Source organism: Rousettus aegyptiacus, unplaced genomic scaffold, assembly GCF_014176215.1.
Source record: "Rousettus aegyptiacus isolate mRouAeg1 unplaced genomic scaffold, mRouAeg1.p scaffold_m13_p_3, whole genome shotgun sequence".
NCBI lineage: Eukaryota > Metazoa > Chordata > Mammalia > Chiroptera > Pteropodidae > Rousettus > Rousettus aegyptiacus.
The window spans coordinates 75,234,797-75,251,784 of record NW_023416306.1 but is presented as its reverse complement, the minus strand read 5'-3'; the positions used below and the strand labels follow the sequence as shown (position 1 = coordinate 75,251,784).

Sequence of the window (16,988 nt, the reverse complement as noted above, 5' to 3'; positions counted from 1 at the left end):
GACAAGACTGCAAGAGAGAATCTGGGGAAATTGATGATGTTTGAGAACAATATGATTGTTTTGTAAGAAGAATGCTGAAAACTGCATTTCCAATGTAAAGACCTTAGAAGATACAGGAAAGTCCAAAGAAGATATTTAAAGATGCCCTGAAGCCCCTAGCCAGCACTGAGCACTGTTCTCACCTGGTGCTCCTCCACCTCTGACTGATGGTCACAGCTCTGAGGTCAGGTGCACCCGCAAGCTCACCTGCAAAAGCAAGTAGTGCTGTTCCGCCAAGACCAAGGAGTTAAGGGTGAATGCTGAAGCTGTGCCACCCAGGGCCTTTCTGGGTGTGAGCATTCCTGACTGTTTTTTTAGCTGAATAAGCTTGTACTTTAAGTGCTGTTTTATCATCTCCTTCTTGCATTTAATAATGCATTATGTTTATCTGTACTTGTCAATAAACATTGACTTGATGGTGTGGGCTGCCTGCATAGTGTGCTGTAATATTATTGTTTATTTAGTCAAGTCCGGATGGGTGCACATTTAGGTGATAAATGTGCTTTACTGTTAAAGCGATGTGGAGATAAACATTCCTGGGCTGGCATCCTTTTGAACTTGCAGGACTGCTGAGGCCGAGGATACAACTGAGGCAGAGTTTGTCAGACTCTTCTGGAAGGCCAGCCTGTCTCCACCCTCAGCTGTGAGTGGTGACTTTTGCGGGGTCCTTTCCTCCGCCTGGGAAATGTGGTCCTTAGGCCTTGCTGCTGGCCCAGTGTTGGTCTCGCCCAGGATGGGGGTTTTGCAGCTAGGTGGCAGTCACCCCCATGGGGCAATCAGTTATTTCCCACTGAAAATCGAAGAGTTTCCAACTCCACAATGGTGGGGTCCACATTAGTGTATGTGTGTGTTGGAAGGCTGCCTAGCATTTTGCCATTCAGCTTTTTGTGATAAAAGAAAGATGCTGCTAGGGACCTTTGGGGTTGGGGGCCGGAGAGCTAGCACAGGCTGGGCAAGCTGGGCAGGTGCTTTGAGTTTGGGTCTACAAGTTGGGCGAGTATTGTAAAAAATTCCTCCCAGTTCTGAGATTTTTAAGATGTATGTCCTTACCTTTGCATAATCCCCATCCCTGCGGCTTAAATGTTTCTAGAACCTTCTGCCACCTGCGGAATCTTTGGGTATGGTTTCCATCCTAAACCTGGAACCTGTCCCGGGTGGCCAGGCACAAACATTTCTTCCTACAGAGCCACTGCTCTGTACTGCTCTGACCAAGGGCCTCTCCACCGTTTGTCAATTACCACTGACTCGTCACTGGGTACAAGTAGATTTTGATGAGAAACGGCATGTAAATGAGCCCAGTGAGGCTCAGGTGCGGTTACTAACTTGGTGTGGCCTCTGGGTCAGGGTCTCCCACATAGGAGGGCCAATAGAGCTTTCCAACCCTGAGAACCTGCGAGGTGGTGCTGGGGGCAGGCCCGGATCAGATGCTGGGTTTGGGCCACTGCCGGCATCGCTTCTGGTAGTTTCCAAGCCTTGGTGCTCTTTTCTGGGGGGAAGTGGGGTTGATGAAGTAATGAATCTTGGCTGACTGAGCAGCTGCAGGAGTCCCTATGAAGAGTCAGCACATTCCTGGTGCCATTTGGTGACCTGACTCACTCTTCTTCCTGCCCCACAAGGCCCTTGCCGTGGTGATGGGGTAAGTCTGAGCTTCTCAGACTTCTCCCTGTCCTCTCACAGGGCACCAGTGAGGCTGACTAAATGAACCAGAGAGAGGGTGAGGTGTGGCCTCCGAACAGTGTGGCAGGGGAGCAGCTCTGGTAGGTGAAGGGACTGCCTCCAGGTCAGGTCAGGTGCCTGGTGGGTACCATAGTTAGGGAAGGAGCCGGGGCCACCTTGGCCGTGTGGGTGCTTCTAGGGCCTGACACAGGGAGACTTACACCCAGGGGCCCTTGTGTATCCCCTCCCTGCCCTTCCCTGGGCTGTGCATCAGCTTCCTGACCCAGAGCTTTAGGTACTCAGGTGAAGGACATGGAGGGTTGGAGAGAGCTAGGTGAGGCGAGCCCAGCCAGCCCTGAGGGAAGTGGCATTGGCTGTTGACAGAGCCAAACAAGGACGAGCATCTTGCTTTTCCTAGTAATCCCACAGCCAGCCGGGTTTGATTTCCTTTTCTGCTCTTCTGGGAGGCATTTTTACTCTGGGGACGCCCACTGCCCCACACCTGGAGGTCAGGCTGGCATGAGTATTGTTGGAGTCCCAGTGCAGGGGAGAACACATAGAGGTAGAGGTTAGAAGCAGAGGGCCACGTCCTGGTGGAAGTGGGGGGCCATGGCTGCAGAGGCTCCGAGGACTCGCTGGGTTGACATTTGTGCATCGCTGAGAGCTCTGCCTGCATCTGGCTGAGGACTCCCCTCCTGTCCTCTGCAGCCCAGTACCCACCCAGATGTGGCGGTGTCCATACTTGGCCCTCTGTGGCACTTGTAGACCTGGCTTGCAGTGTCTGGCATGCAGAGGCTTAGATGTCCCTGGCAGGGATATAACTGAGCAGCACAGAGTGGTACAGAGTGTAGAGCCCAGAGAGAAGCCACGAGAGTGGGGGTGGCCCCATTCTGACTGAGTGACTGCTAGAAGCATAAGGAAGTGCCCTTGCAGGAAATAGCACCTGCACCGCCCTTCGCATCTGTCTGGAGCACGTCCTTCTGTGTGGTTACAGGGAAAGCAGAAGTGCCCAGGAGCAGCCTTGCTAGTGGGAGGCTTGCAGGCAAGGGAAGGGCCCAGCCCCAGGAGCAGAGACCCAGGACAAGGACCAGGCTGTGTTTGAGGTCAGCCCACCGGGTACTCCGTGTCCCCATAGGACAGCAGTGTACCCCAGGGACCTTACAGCTCTACCTGCCAGACCATCCACAGGTAACCATTCATCCTAAGCAGTTCTTGCCCCATATCCCTTGGCATAGGAAAGGCAGGAGCCATCCACGGGGGTGGGGTTATCCGAGACCCACTGGATTTGAAAGGTTCGTACCTGCATTTCTTGGGGCACCTTGTGCTTATAGGAAGTCCTGGGTATCTCACTCGAGCGATGGGTTCATATTGAGAAGGAGGGCCGAAAGAGGAGCGGCTTTTTTTATGTTTCTGTGATGGCCCTGCTGGCATTCGGCAGAGAAAGGGTGCCAGGAGCTGGAGGAGCAAGTTGTGCAGTGGGGTGGCCTAGGCCCCCACCTGGCCTGGTGGCACAGCCAGCTGGCGATGCTCCAGGTCCAGTTCTGCAGAAAACAAGGCCTCTAAGCTCTGCCGCTTTCACAGAATGGGGCAGTTTGACATGGGTCCACACACGCCGATTTTTTTTATCATCTCGTTAAGTCCGACGGCCAGAAAACAGATTAGTAAAGGATAATTATCCTCTCGGCCTTTAAAAATGTACATGTCCTACCCAAAAGGTCTCAAAATGTGAGAAATTGCAGCCCTTTCCTCTGGCATGGTTCCAGCACACACATTTGGGGTCGCTTCTGTTCTGTCCCTGTGTCCTTTCCCCACATCCCACTGGATGAGGGCACCCAGTGTGAATGAAGTGGGGGTGACCATGCCCCATCCAGAGTAAAGCACCTTGCCTCTGTGCTGTGTTGAGCAGGAGCCAAGTTGTTCTGGGCCAAGATGAGTCTACAGGGACAGGTGACAGGGCCCTAGTGGAGGTGAAGAGGGTGACGTAGCTTCTCATGGTGTAACTATGTTCTAGAACCTATTTTAGATTTTTATAATTGATTTTGGTTCCTGCAAATAGTGAAATTTGGCACTCCGGGCCAAAACTGAGACCACTCTACCTCGGCTCCTAACCTTCCCAGAAGTGGACCCCAGAAAGGGGAGTGCCTCTTCAGGGCTGGCCAGAGACAGAACGAGAGCCTGTTTAAGCCTTCACGGGAGTCCTCCCACCTGGAAGATGACCAGGTGACGGTGATGCACCAACCCACTTTTCCATATTTTGCACATTCTAAATTACCTGGAAGGTAACGCAAGGCTCAGAAAGGGGACACCCACCCCCTGTTGGATGGCAGGACAGGACTTCCATGGGACTCTGGGATCATTAGGCTCGGCTCCAGGAGCAGGTTGCAGGTTAATAGGACTGGAGTGGAATGTGGGTGGACTCTTTTCCATGTAGAGGCTGCAGAGCGAATCCCTGGAATCTGGGTGCTTGGTGACTTCATGTGGCTCACTATGACCTGGGCTTCCTTTGGGGTCTGTAGCAGAAGCTACTCCCAGGCACCTTTCTGCATATAGATGGTTGGACTGTAAGTATCTTAGCAGCAGAGGCAGTCCTGGTGCTTCCCAGGTTAGGAAAAGCCAGCCAGCCCTCTTTTCCAGGCCTCAGGTGGGGCCAGCAGAGTGTGCTTCCTCCTCCTCCCAGCTCGGGACGTGGCTGATGCTCAGTCCTGTTCTGAGTGCTCTTGGGAAGCCAGCCCACCCTCCCACCATGGCCACTTGGTCCTCTGTTGATGGGTGTGGGCTGGTGTGGTTTGAACATAATTCAGAGGCAGCAGAGTCTTGGCTGCGAGGTGCGCAGCCAACACTGCGGGCTGAGCTGGTGTTCCTGGAGGTCATAGCAGATGGCGCGGACACTGGTGAACCAGAATAAAAGTCTTGTGTGTATAGTGTGTGTACAAAATAGTCAGCAGTCAGAAGTCTGAAATCATACTGAGGTGGGAACTGGTGGCCTGAGCTGATGGACTGGTGAATATTCTTTTTGTCCTGCCAGGAGGGGAGGTGACCTGGGGCCTTTGTGGCACTTTGCTAGATTTTCTGATGGCCACGTCCTGGGAGGGAATCTGGGGTAAAAGGAGAGTCCTTGTGTTGCCTCGGGCTGTGCTGACCAGAGTTGGATGATGGCCTGTGGTCAAGCTGGCCTGACTCTGTAACTCTGCTATATAGTTTTTACTAATTACTAAAGACAAAGGCAAAGAGAATGGTATTTTGTGGTTTTGAGACTTAAAAAAAGAAATCTTCTCTCGGCCCGAACCTGTTGAAGCTCCTAGGCCCATCCCTCCCGCCGCGGCAGAGTAGAGACCGCTCATCCCTCTGCAGTTGGGCTGGGTCTGGGGGCCACGTACCAGGCAGGAGGAGTATGGCCCCCTGCTGAAACCACACACTCTCTCCCCACACCCAGCCACGAGCACCTGGGTCACAGGCAACCCAGAATGCAGTCCTGAGCCAGCTCTGGATTCCGGATGGTTCAGGCAGCTTCTGTGATGCCTTCACTCCCCAGCAAATGGCAGAGAAGGAGCCGCCATCTCTGAAGCACCTGCTATGGGACTAGGACACCCCTTGTCTCTGCCTTGAGTTCCTGGAGAAGGAAGGGTGGGAGCTGCTGCTCATGGCACCAGGAGCATTGGCTGGAAGCACAGCTCTCAGAGACAGAACTTCACAGAGAGCAATTTCTAGTCCTGCTCACTGTGACGTGCCCCGTCCCCAGTGCCACAGACTGCTCCAGAGCCATGATGTGCTGGCAAGTCCTATGGTGATTGTAAGACCCAGGAGGGGAAGTCCCAACTCTGACTGTGACTCTAGACTGGTGGCTGCATTCTGTGAGTCTTGTTTCTTCTTGACAGCAGGCCCTAAGCCTGTCTTGCCAGGGCTCTGAAGGATCCAGGAGTATCTAAGAAAACCTGCTTCCTCTCCCCCACTCGTTTTTGTTAGAGTGCAGCCTGTGTGGCTGTGAGATTCTGGTTGGACCTTTCTGTCCATGCACTGGGAAGTGTCCCACCTGTATCACGAGGGCATAGTGCCATTTTATGTGACTGTGTTAACATTTTATTTAAGTCCACTTTTGTAGCACATGTGTGTACTTTGCAAGTCCTCATTTGTGCAGCTTCATCCCCAGAGGCGAGCTGCATGTATCCTTCCCTTAGGGGAGTTGGAGAAGCTACGGGAGTAGCTAGAGAGGTAGAGCAGCTGGCGGGGGGGGGGGGGGGGTTAGTGACCTGTTTTAGGTCGCACAGCTGGGAAGGAGTCACACCAGACCTTAACGAGGGCAGGCCGGTCTCAGAGCCCACACCTGACCAGCACACTTTGCTGCCTTCCCTGTTAGGGGGGAAAGTAAATATAAACAGAATTAATAAAGCATCTAATTTAGCAGTGCCCAACCTTTTATGGCACCAGAGACCAGTGCTTTTATGAGAATCTAATGCCTGATGATCTGAGATGGAGCTGAGGCAGTAATACTGGGGAGCGGCTGCAAATACAGATGAAGCTTTGCTCACCTGCCACTCACCTCTTGCTGTTCACGGCCCGTTCCTAACAGGCCGTGAACTGGTTCTGATCCCCAACCCAGGGGGACCTCTGATCTAATTGACTTAAAAGAAGTGTGGAAAGTATTTGTGCCACATGACTTGATTGTGTTTTATAGCAGACAACATTTGTATGCCTTTTCAAAAATAGCTCAACTAACTGGAAAAACTTAGAAGAAGGTTGAATGAACATAAGTCATAGAAATTGTGTAGGATATATCCCAGCAGAAGGACGCAAACCTGTCATTGTAATGAGTCAGAGTCCCGAGTCAGTTTCCTACTCCCCAAGCCTTATGACCATCTCACATTATCCTCTGTGTGTCACCCAGGCCTTTACAAATAGGCTTTGCATTCTAGATAGAAAAGCTTTTTGGTCAAGTTTTGCTGGGGGTTAAAATCAGTCTTTAAAAAATGGATTTTAAGTGGAAAATTGCAGTGATCTGAATTCTAACATTATCAGATTCCACTGGAACATCACACAACCATGAAATGATGCTTGGAAGTACCGGGCGCACACAAAGAGAGTTGCAGGGAGCTCAGCACAATCCACAGGCCCTTGCTTCCTTCTTGGATTTGCAGGTCTTTGTTTCTGCTGCACCGTGGCTACAAGCTTCCCTTTCCCACCCCACCCAGGGGCACTATGGGGTCATTGCAGCCTGCCCTCCCCAGGTCCTGTGCACTCATGTATTTCAGCCCCAGCATGTGTGGCCCACCCTCCAGAAGTGGTCATGAACAAACACTCTTCCTCCGTTTCAGTTACGTAGAAGGAAGAGGACCAACACAATGTAGAATCACTGGAAGTGACGTTAAGTCTATCTGCTGTTCTTAAAAACTTCCATTTTGATGAATCTGCTTAGTAAACTTCAAAAAGGGAATCATTAATAATAAAGTTATTATAGCTTTTTTTGAAATTTTCAGAAATGTGTTCTTCTCTGGCATTTCCTGTATTTTCTAATTTTTTATTTTATTTTAATATATCTTTTACTATCTGGTTTAAAAACACCTTAGTTAGGAAACCACAGACCAAAGCCACACATTAGTCGTTCACTGCCAGCAGGTCTTTGATTAAATTCTGATCTAATCAAGTAGTCATTTTTTTTTAAATTAAATTATATGTACACATAAATATGGCAGTGTATCATGTGTCTGCACAAGTGGGAACATACTCTAACACTGTTGAGAACCTGAATTTTTACTGAAACAAAGTATCTTGGACGTCCTTTCATCTCAGTGGCTGCTTTGTTCTTTGTAACATCTGCATCATATTCCAGCCTAAGGATGTGCCACAATTCAGATATAAATAAGTATACATTTATGCACACGAACATACACACAAGCACGGGTGGACTTCTAGGTGTTTCCTGCTGAATAGCCTCATACTTGGTCATTTTGTGCATATGGGAGTGAACTTGGGACCCTGGCAGAGAGCTTGGATCAGAAGTTCTTACAGGTGTTGCCAAGTGGCTCTTGGGAGGTTGCCCAGTGCATGTGACCACTCCTCTGGTCCCTTATTGCAGGAAAGGGCTGTAGATGTACTGGCAGCCAAACCCTGCTTTTACATCCTGTAGAGTCTTCTTAGCAAGCGTTCTCAGGTTTGGAAGCGTCTTAACTGATAATTATACAGTGCTTTTTAGGTGCCAGACTCTGCTTTAAGCTTTTCACATAGGTCATTCATGTATCTTTAAAACAACCAAGTCAGTTGTAGGCACTGTTGTTAATGCTCTTTTTCTGGATAAGGCAGTAGGCACAGGGAGGCCCAGAAACTTCCCTAAAGACAAACAGCTGCTAAATGTAGAAGGTAGGCCTGGAGCCCAGGTCATTCTTAACCCACAGAACCCCATGTTCTGGCCTTGTCCCACCTATGTCTTTTCCATGTGCTAAAGAGATGACCTGGCTATTGCCAGGGTAAGGGACCTTCGGAAGAAGAGATCACAGCTGCCAGTGGGCAAAGGCCCACTTCAGCCTGGCTCTGTGCTACTGCCACGGGTGGCCATTAGGCATGGATGTTAGAGCTCCCACACTCCCCTGCACCTCTGGGGGACTTGCGAGGGGTAAGGACCAAGTTTCTTGTGAGGAAGAGGGAAACATTTCTCTCTCTTCTGGTTAATTTCATTCCTTTGTTTTGCAGTTGGACCCTTGCATTCTTTTTAGGTGCATTATAAGAATTTAAGAGAGGCCTAGTTAAAACTGTGTAGTTAATCATTGCGTGAGGAGTATGTATTTCGCATACTTCAATGTGATAACTAATTATGGCTTGCGGGTTTTCTATCTTAAGAAAGAAGAAAAAATTGCCGTACAAAGAGTTAAGTAGGAGCCCAGGCCTCCATGGTTGACTGAGGCCAGAAGTGTGTGTTTTTACCCAGGAAACCACAGGCTAGAAGCTGTTTGATGAAGATGAGATACAGAGACTTGGCTTGAAGGAGAAAGTGAGGATGCCAGGTGCACTGTGTGAGGTTATTAAGAATGCATACACACACAGTACCCTAACCTGCTGTGCTGTGTTCAATACCATGAAATTAGGGTGAATAGGATACATGCTTGTCCAACACAGAAAAGCAGCTCTGGTCTTTTATTTATTAAAATGACAAAGGCGTATTAAATTGCTAGAAAAGTTTTTTTGGTTATAATTTTTAGTATTGTTTGTATAAACCTCTTATTTGTATGTGAATCAGGCTCTTTTTCTAGTAAGTGTTTTTGACAGTCTCCAGGTAGCTGCTGTACCCCACCTACCTGTGAGACGGAGAAAATCCCACAGTTCATCAGGTTTGCCCGTTGCCTGTCCATCCGCTGAGCCAACACCTTCCCCAGTATTTAAATAGAAGACATTGGGTTCTGTGTCCTGGGTGGAATTGGCCTTGTCCAGGACACTTCCCTGCTTGGTCAGATGTGAAGTTAATTTTGCTTACAAATTGACTCAGAAGCAACCACTGCTAGAGGAAAGACCTAGAATCAGCCCTTGGAAGCCCTGCCACAGCGGGTCCTGGTGAATCCTGACCATTTCTGCCTGTTACTTTGGGGTCTCATTTGCTAATTTGAAGTGTTTGCTCAGGATTTAGGAGACATGTCAGATCACTCGAGTGGTCCCAGGTGCCCCTGGCAATTGTGTGCTGTGGGTGGACGTGGAACAGTGGGGAGCAGACTGGTCCTGTGCTGCCGGCTTGATTGGTCCCACTCTCCAGGGCCTGTGTGAGGATATGGAGCATCAGGCATGTTTCTGGGGAGCCCCTCCCGCTTCTTAGCTTTCTTCAGAGAAATGTCAAGAATTGTATAAACTCTTAAAGGAAAAGAAAATAATATTCCAACCACAAAAAATGCTAGTTTGATTCTGAGGTTTAAAAAATACATTGGATTATTTGCAGCCATAGAGGGGTCATTATCAGTCTAACTAGCTGCTAATCCATCTTTAATCCCGCATGTGGCCTCTGGTTTCACCACTGGATTCTTTGTTAAATAGTTTGTGATCTTGTTGGGCTTGGGGATCCTTGCGAGGGCTCCATCCTGTACTGTGAGGGGATAACACACACAACACAGCAATTTGCTACATCACTGTGAAAATACTTCTGTTTGGCTTAAAAACAACAATCAAAACAAGAATTGAAACTAAACAGATTCTTCAGAAAATAATTTTCTTGTAAATATTTTATATGTATCTCTGCCTTCTCCATTGCCTCACACCATTGGATTTCAAAGAGGATGAATTCTAAAGCATACATATCTGAAGAAAAATCAGGAATACTTTTTGATTAATGACTGTAATCGTGGTTCCTATTTGAATAGTTTACTTTGTGGGGAATGGTGGTAGTCAGTAGTTGGGGACCAGTTTGTGCACCTGGGTGACTGGCAGAGTTGGATGTCCTTTGTTTACAGGTGAATGATTACACACTCATTCCCTCCTATTTGCACAAGTGCATGAATGCCACGCTAATCTTGGGTCAGAGAGTCAGTTGCCAGAGGGTCTAGAAGTTAAAAAAAAAAAAACAGGTTTTTTTTACAGAGCCATTCCAGAAGTGATACTGAGTTTATGTGGACAGATTATTGAAGTGTTTAATTGTTCTTGTTTCCCATTATTTCCAGAGAGAAGACTTCTGAAGACTTCTTCCTCAAAATGATTGGGAAGTTTTGAGAGACCCAAAATACAGGTAAAATCACTTTGTTTCTTCTCAGGCTATATCCTAAAGTTGCAAAGTTGACGTTTTGTGGAAGCCTCAGTGGGATTCAGCAGAAGGCTGGTTGTTAGTCCCTGTGCACTCTTGGGGTTAGAGATCTGAACTTGGCTGCTGTTGCTTGGGTTGGCTTGAGGTGGAGCCCGCAGGGCAGTAGGTGCTGGGCACCCAGATCTCTGCGCATCACCCATTTTTATATCCTTCCCACATTGCCTTTGCCCAGTTGTGCCTCTTACCCTGCTGTCTCTGGACTGACTGCCCCTGGTCTAAGCCCTGAAATGCTACATCTTCTTTTTTGAGAACATAAGGGGGTCATCAGTGAGGTCTGATGTAAAAAGAAGATTCTCATTGTCATTGTGCCTTGGATTTGGGTCGTTTTGTGATTAATTTTGGTCAGTTAGTACATGTTCAACCATATATTTCCAGTTTTAGAGGAAAGAGAAATGTCAGTGTAATTTGTCAAAACAAAAGGAAAGCCCCCTTCGTTCCTTCTTGTCTGTTACTCACCTGTTGCGAACGGGCCCAGCAAAGGTGTCGCTCTGCTTGTCCCAGCGGTCCTTTCATCAGCAGGGTCTTCAGTGTTGCCACGGATGTGTGGCGCCAGTTCGTGCCAGTTTGGTGGGTGGTGGTAATGACTGTGGTAATGATTCAGCTTCTGGGACACTTGACACTGTCTGGATTTATTGGCTGGTTATAGACACACACACGTCTTGTTAACAGCCTGGTCTGCCGAGCTGGGCCTGTGTTAGGTCACTGTATTAATTAGGAATTCTAAGCCCTGACATTTACACTACAAGGATTTTTTTCATAGTTTTTACCCCCTAGATCATTTGTCTCTGGGTTTTGTTGTTGTTGTTGTTGAGCCCTTTAGTTTACAGGGCTGATAGGGTTCCTACTGCCCCTGCACCCACCCTATTTATGCCCTTCTCAGCACATGCCTATTGTCACTGCTAGTTAATTAATGATTGGTTGGTGTATGTCCCTCACCCCGCTGCCCTCTGTCCCCTTCCCAGCTCCTGTCAGTATGTGCGTGGCACACGTGCCTGCGTCTAGGTGAGGGAATGATACGTTAAGGTGTGTTGGGCATCCTGACTGGCTTGCTTGCCCCTGCAAGGTGGCTGGAGGGGAGAGCAGGCATCCCGGGACAGTGTCCTGGATGCTTTTCTGCGAGGCGAGTCCCACTGAACCCAACTCCCCATGCAGCTAGACTGCTGCTCCGGGGGATCTGTTCTAAGTTCTGGGGACACTGAAGTTGAAACAATAAACTCTTTGTCGGGCTTGTGACACAGAGAACTCCTGAAATCCATCCTGATTCCCAGAGGCACAAGGCCATTTCAGTGAGGTGGTGACATCAGCACCATACCCGAGGATGGGGGTGGGGGACATGGGGTTGGGGACAGCCTGAGGGTGGGCAAGGGGGTCATGGCTTTGGGGACAGCCTGTGTGTGACATCAGCAAGACATGGTCTCGGGGTTGCTGTCTCATTTTCTGCTCCCAGCTGGGAATCCTGGGAAGGTGTGGGTAGGTGCATGTCTTTCACTGTCCTGGCCACAGGGCCTAAGGGAGGAGAGGGCTTCACTTGTCCTGTCAGAACAAATCCTGTAGACAAGATGCCAGAACAAGCTGCCCCAACAGTCATCTACAGCTGTCACCCGGATCCCCTTTCATGGGTTCCCTGGGGATTCTGGTGAGGGCACTTTTGACATTGGCTATCATCCTGTTGCTGACAGGAGCACTGGTACCTAATGTGTGGTGGTGAGTGGTGTCGCCTCTGTGACTCACCCCTACTGTCCCAACAGGTGGTCCCAGGAAGGCAAGCCAGGATGTGAGGTGGATATGACAGACCCCAGATAGCACCTGCGGTCCATAGTACCTGCCTTACTGGACCTCAAGTGGCAATCACCATTCACATCTAAGACTGCAATACCAGATCAGAATTTTTGTGCTACAACATAGTGCACACATACGACACACTTATGTGCACACACGCATGCGTATGTGTATGCACATATGTGTGCACATACAAGACACAGGGGACCACACATGCATATATGCACATGCACGCAAGCACAGATGCTCATGCGTATGTGTATCACACCTATCCAGATGCCCACACAAGTGCACATGTACACACATGCACAGAAACTCAGATACACAGATACATACGCATGCGTGCACATACAGACATGCGCACACACAACTTTGTGAGCTGGCCCTTACCCTTGCAGTTTGCTGCCTGTGCCTGTTTTCTCTACCGCAGTTGCCTGGCTTGACTCAGGGCCGCTCGGGTGGAAAGCTGTCATGTGATCAGCACTTGACAGGCCCTGAGTGATGGGCTCAGAGTCCCCTTTGGGTTTTGTTCTCCTGATATTTAAAGTGTACTCCTCATGAACAAGCACAATTATGGTAGCTAACAGGAGTGACATGTGTGACCCTGTTTTCCTAATGGGCTCCTGTTTCAATGTGAAAGGCAGCACTTCACACAGAAGGGCAAAACACTACTCCCGATGCTCGATTCTCAGGGGGCTACTTCAGCTTTACAGAAATGCCCAAGAAAGCCAGCAGAACAGGCATTTTATTGCACTGTTTCCATCTGAGTATTTAAGTTGTGATTCCTAATGTGACATCCTCTCAGAGATCACGGAGCCAGTGTTGCTGGAGGAGTGCACAGCAGCAGTGTGTCATGTGGATGTGGAGTGTGCTTTGCTTACCAGTTTTTAAATTGTACAAAACAACACGAGGTCGGTGGAAAATTAAAAATGTTCAGCCCTTCCACTGTAATAAAGCAATGTCCTTTATGAGGAGGGGCATCTGTCTAGCAGGGACCCTTCTGCCATTGGCTGTTTATACGGGTTTTTTTAAAGATCATCTGGGAACAGGAGGTGTGTTCTGATTGAGGCAATCTGGTGTCCGCTGGTGATAAATAGGGCTCAGAGCTGGATAAAACCCATGTATGCTGGGGTCCGCATGCTTCTGCAGAAAGAACTGCACCATCCTCCGGTACTGCCGGGAATGACAGCCACCCAGCTCATAACTGGCAGTTTTGGGTTTGTCCAGGCTAAAGGTGATTAAGAAAAATGTGTTCTCTTCTCAACTAAACCACTTTGAGCAGGCAGGCCACGTGGACAGAAGGAGATGTATGGCCTCCACCCAGCATCTGCCGGTGAATTTGTCAGGGCAGCTCCACCTTTCTGGGAGCCATGGTCGGGAATGCCCTTATGAGGTCCATTGTAAACTTCTGTTCATTCTGGGCATTTTGTTCTTGAGACTTTCTGCCACTGGAACCTCACCTTGGTCTTCTCCTGCTCTGGCCTGGGTCTTCTAACTGGGATATTTGCATTCTCCCTGCTCTTCCCTGCCCCAGGAGGGACTACATCATTGAGAAATTGTCACTGAAACATCCCCAAGTCCTTAGTGTGCTATGAGGAAATAAAGTAGGAGGGGGTGGAGGTAGGGATGGAGCAGCCTTTGAGGAGGTGGTCTTGGAGCAAAGGGTCACTGTGGGGGAAGGAGCCAACCCCAGGAGCTTTTGGGGGTAGAACATTCTGGAAGAAGGAGCAGCATGTGCAAAGACTGGGGTGGTCCGTGCGGAGTGTACATAGGGCCAGGTCCCCTCGCTGGTCACTCTCTGAGCTGCGTTTTACACTAACTCCTGAGTTGCTGCTCAGTGCACTTCTGCTTGCTGAAAAACCTTGTTTCTGCAAAAGCGTCAGCCCCAAATGTGGCCGTTTAGACGCCTCTTGATCGTCCCATCCTTCGGAAGGCCGCCTGCACTGAGTGGAGTCTGCCACTTCCACCCTCACTGAGCTGTTGTTTTCCAGGCTGCAAGGAATCTGAGTGTCGATTTCTTTTTTAAATATAGTAAATTTTGATCAGAGCAATTAATGCACATGATTTTAAGGGACGTAGCATCTTTTGACCTTGTCTCTTTGTCCCTGAGACAGTAAGCTGCAGCCGTTTTAGCCATTTGGGGTATTTTCCTTCAAACTTCTTATACTGATAGTCCCTGACAGTGAAATTCCTGACGGCTCTCAACAGGTAATTGTATAGGACCTCTTTTCTCCTGGAAGTTTTCAGGTGCTCCCTTTGTCTCCTAGGTTCTCGCACCTCATCCCAACATGCCTGGTACGGAGGATGGAGGTCTCGTTCTGTTCATTGTGCTGCTTGGCGCTTTTGTGTCCTTATGTTCTAGACATTTTCCTATACAAAAAATATGTTTGTTTATGTATTTGTATTTCTTTTTTGTTATTTCTCTAATAATTCCTCCTGTTTTCTCTCTTTCAACTCCTGTTAGATGTGGGTCTCTTCATTTGATCCTTCAGCTTTCTTGTCTTTTCTCTCCCAATTTTCGTCTGTCATGTTGTTCAACTTCTAGGAAGCCTCCTCAGTTTTATCTTCCAGTCCTCCCCCTGAGCATTTTCTTTCTTAAATCAAAATTTTAATTTCTAAGCTCGCATTCATTTTCTCAGGTTGTGTTTCTTTGTGACTTCTCCCCTCACAGGCTCCGTTTTCACAAAGTCAATTAACTACCAATAGTGCTGAACACGACTGTTACCAAAAATGCAATTTTTGATTGCATTTTAATTCAGTGAACTGTATTAAAAGTAATGGTGAAAGTAAGCATACTTAAACTCATTCCTTCCCTGTTTCACTTTACCTGTGCTCTTGAGGCCCCGTGCCTGTCATGTCTGTGTAGTGGAACTACTATACATTGGTCCACTCCAGTGCATCTCCGTCCTGCCTCTTTGTTCAGTGACATCATGTCAGGAGCTGGAAAGCAGCATTTACACCCCAGTAATCAGTATATCACTGCAAAGCAGGGCACCCCACCCCTGCCCCTCAGTTGTTAAAGTTTGCCAGCACACCACTAGTTATGCTCATCTGTTCTCTTTATGGTTTCTAAGGTTTGTTAACATCCTCATGGGCTGGTATCCTCTCCTGTTTTTATCCTTATGGTTTATGCCCCTTTAGAGTATTCTTTTTCTGGTTTGATGAGAGAGTTGAGATAAATCTCTGCATTCTGGGCACCGGGTTCCGGAGGGCTGGGTTCCATCTCCTGTGTCCAGGTTCAAAGCCTGGCTGCAGTGCGTTTTCTCAGAAGACTGACTTATATCCTGGACCTAAGTAGGAATTCGTTTTTGTCATGGGGCCTTTGGAAACCACTTCCCCCCAACAGAAATGGCTCCACATTGATATATGAGGGGAAATGAAACATCCTGGTGGGGCTCATATCTGTGCGCTGTAGCCAGAAGGGCCCCGGGCTGTGGGCAGAGGTGCACAGGGCCTCACGCAAGCTCAGGAAGGACCTTTATGAGCTGGGTGTGTGTGTGTGTGTGTTTAAAATAAACTTTATTTTTAAGAGCAGTTTCAGATTCACAGCAAAATGAGCAAAAAGTACATGGCATTCCAATGTACCCTATTCCCCTACACATCTCCATGAGTTCTTCCTTTATGAAGTGGAGCTGGAAAGTGGTGTGCCCCATGCACACCACTGTTAAGAAGACCCTTTTAAGCCTGCCCTGTATCAACACCCCACTCGAGAGTGGTGCAAGTCCACTGAGCTCTGCCTGTTTATCCCTCCCATCCCTCTAACCCTGGCAGCCATTGATCTTCTCACCGTCCTGATTGGGAGCAGTCCTAGAAACTCTAACCTGTTTGGAAGTTCAGAGCCGAGAAGCTTTCAGGTGTGCTTGCCACTTACTGATCAGTCATGCAGAGAAAAAGTCTTCTCAAGTAAACAAATGAGACTGTGCTGTTGGACTTACTCGTGATCTCCGAAACAGACACATTTGGAAATGTTTAGAGGGAGCACAGCCTTGCATATGGGCCAAGTTCTGTGCATCCAGATTAGGCCAGGGCAGAAAGGTGGGGGGTGTGTAACAGGGGAGGCTGGGTGGAATTCGACCATTTGGGTTTAATCCAAGTGGGAAACATTTCAAGTGAGGAAATGATATACTTTTGTTTATGTCAAAAATAACATTTTGGCTGCTGCTACTGTTTGGTAAATGTATTATAGGGAGGATGTATCTGTTTGAAATTATATCTGACTGCTGGTAACAAAAATCTGAAAAACAGTAATTTAAAGGGGTTTATAGCTTATTGGCAACACTGGAATAGGCAGAAGAAAGCAGGTGTAAAGTCTCCAGTGGGTCAGGAGAGCCCTGGTTTTTGTGGATTTCTACTTGGTGGGCTCGAGTGAGACTTTAATGTTCGTGTTAACAAGGTAGCTTCCAGAGCTCCAGCCATCGACTTCTGAGTTCCAGGCAAGAAAAGGAGAGGCAAAAATGCAAACACTATCAGAGTCTGCCTCTTTTAAAGAGCATTCTTAGAATTCCTACCTCCACCTTCTTTTCATAGTTGTTTGGCCAGAACTGCCACTAGAGAAACTGGGAGATATGGTTAGCTGGCCACATGGCCATCCCAGGTAAAATCAAGATTCTGTTAATGAAAATGAAGGGATGTGGATTCGGAGACAGAAAACCAGTGACCTCTGCCCCAGGCAGCAAGAATAGAAGCAGGGTGAAGGGGTAGGAGGCTGTAGAGAGGTCAGGAGGGAAGGTCAGCATTGCTTAGATTG

At 48.4% G+C, this 16,988-nt stretch overlaps 1 protein-coding gene across 8 annotated transcripts in view; it reads left to right on the top strand.

Moving 5' to 3' along the window:
• Positions 1-16,988, top strand: part of SEMA4D (semaphorin 4D) — a 103,835-nt gene that overhangs the window by 46,990 nt on the left and 39,857 nt on the right. For 6 of the 8 annotated variants that reach the window (XM_016122908.2, XM_016122900.2, XM_016122906.2 and 3 more), the window contains one exon: positions 10,323-10,387. The gene's annotated coding sequence lies outside the window, so the exon portion shown is untranslated. Of the gene's footprint in view, positions 1-643; positions 683-2,689; positions 2,884-10,322; positions 10,388-16,988 lie in introns of those variants that run through there. The other 2 variants (XM_016122907.2, XM_016122902.2) reach the window with 2 other exon arrangements.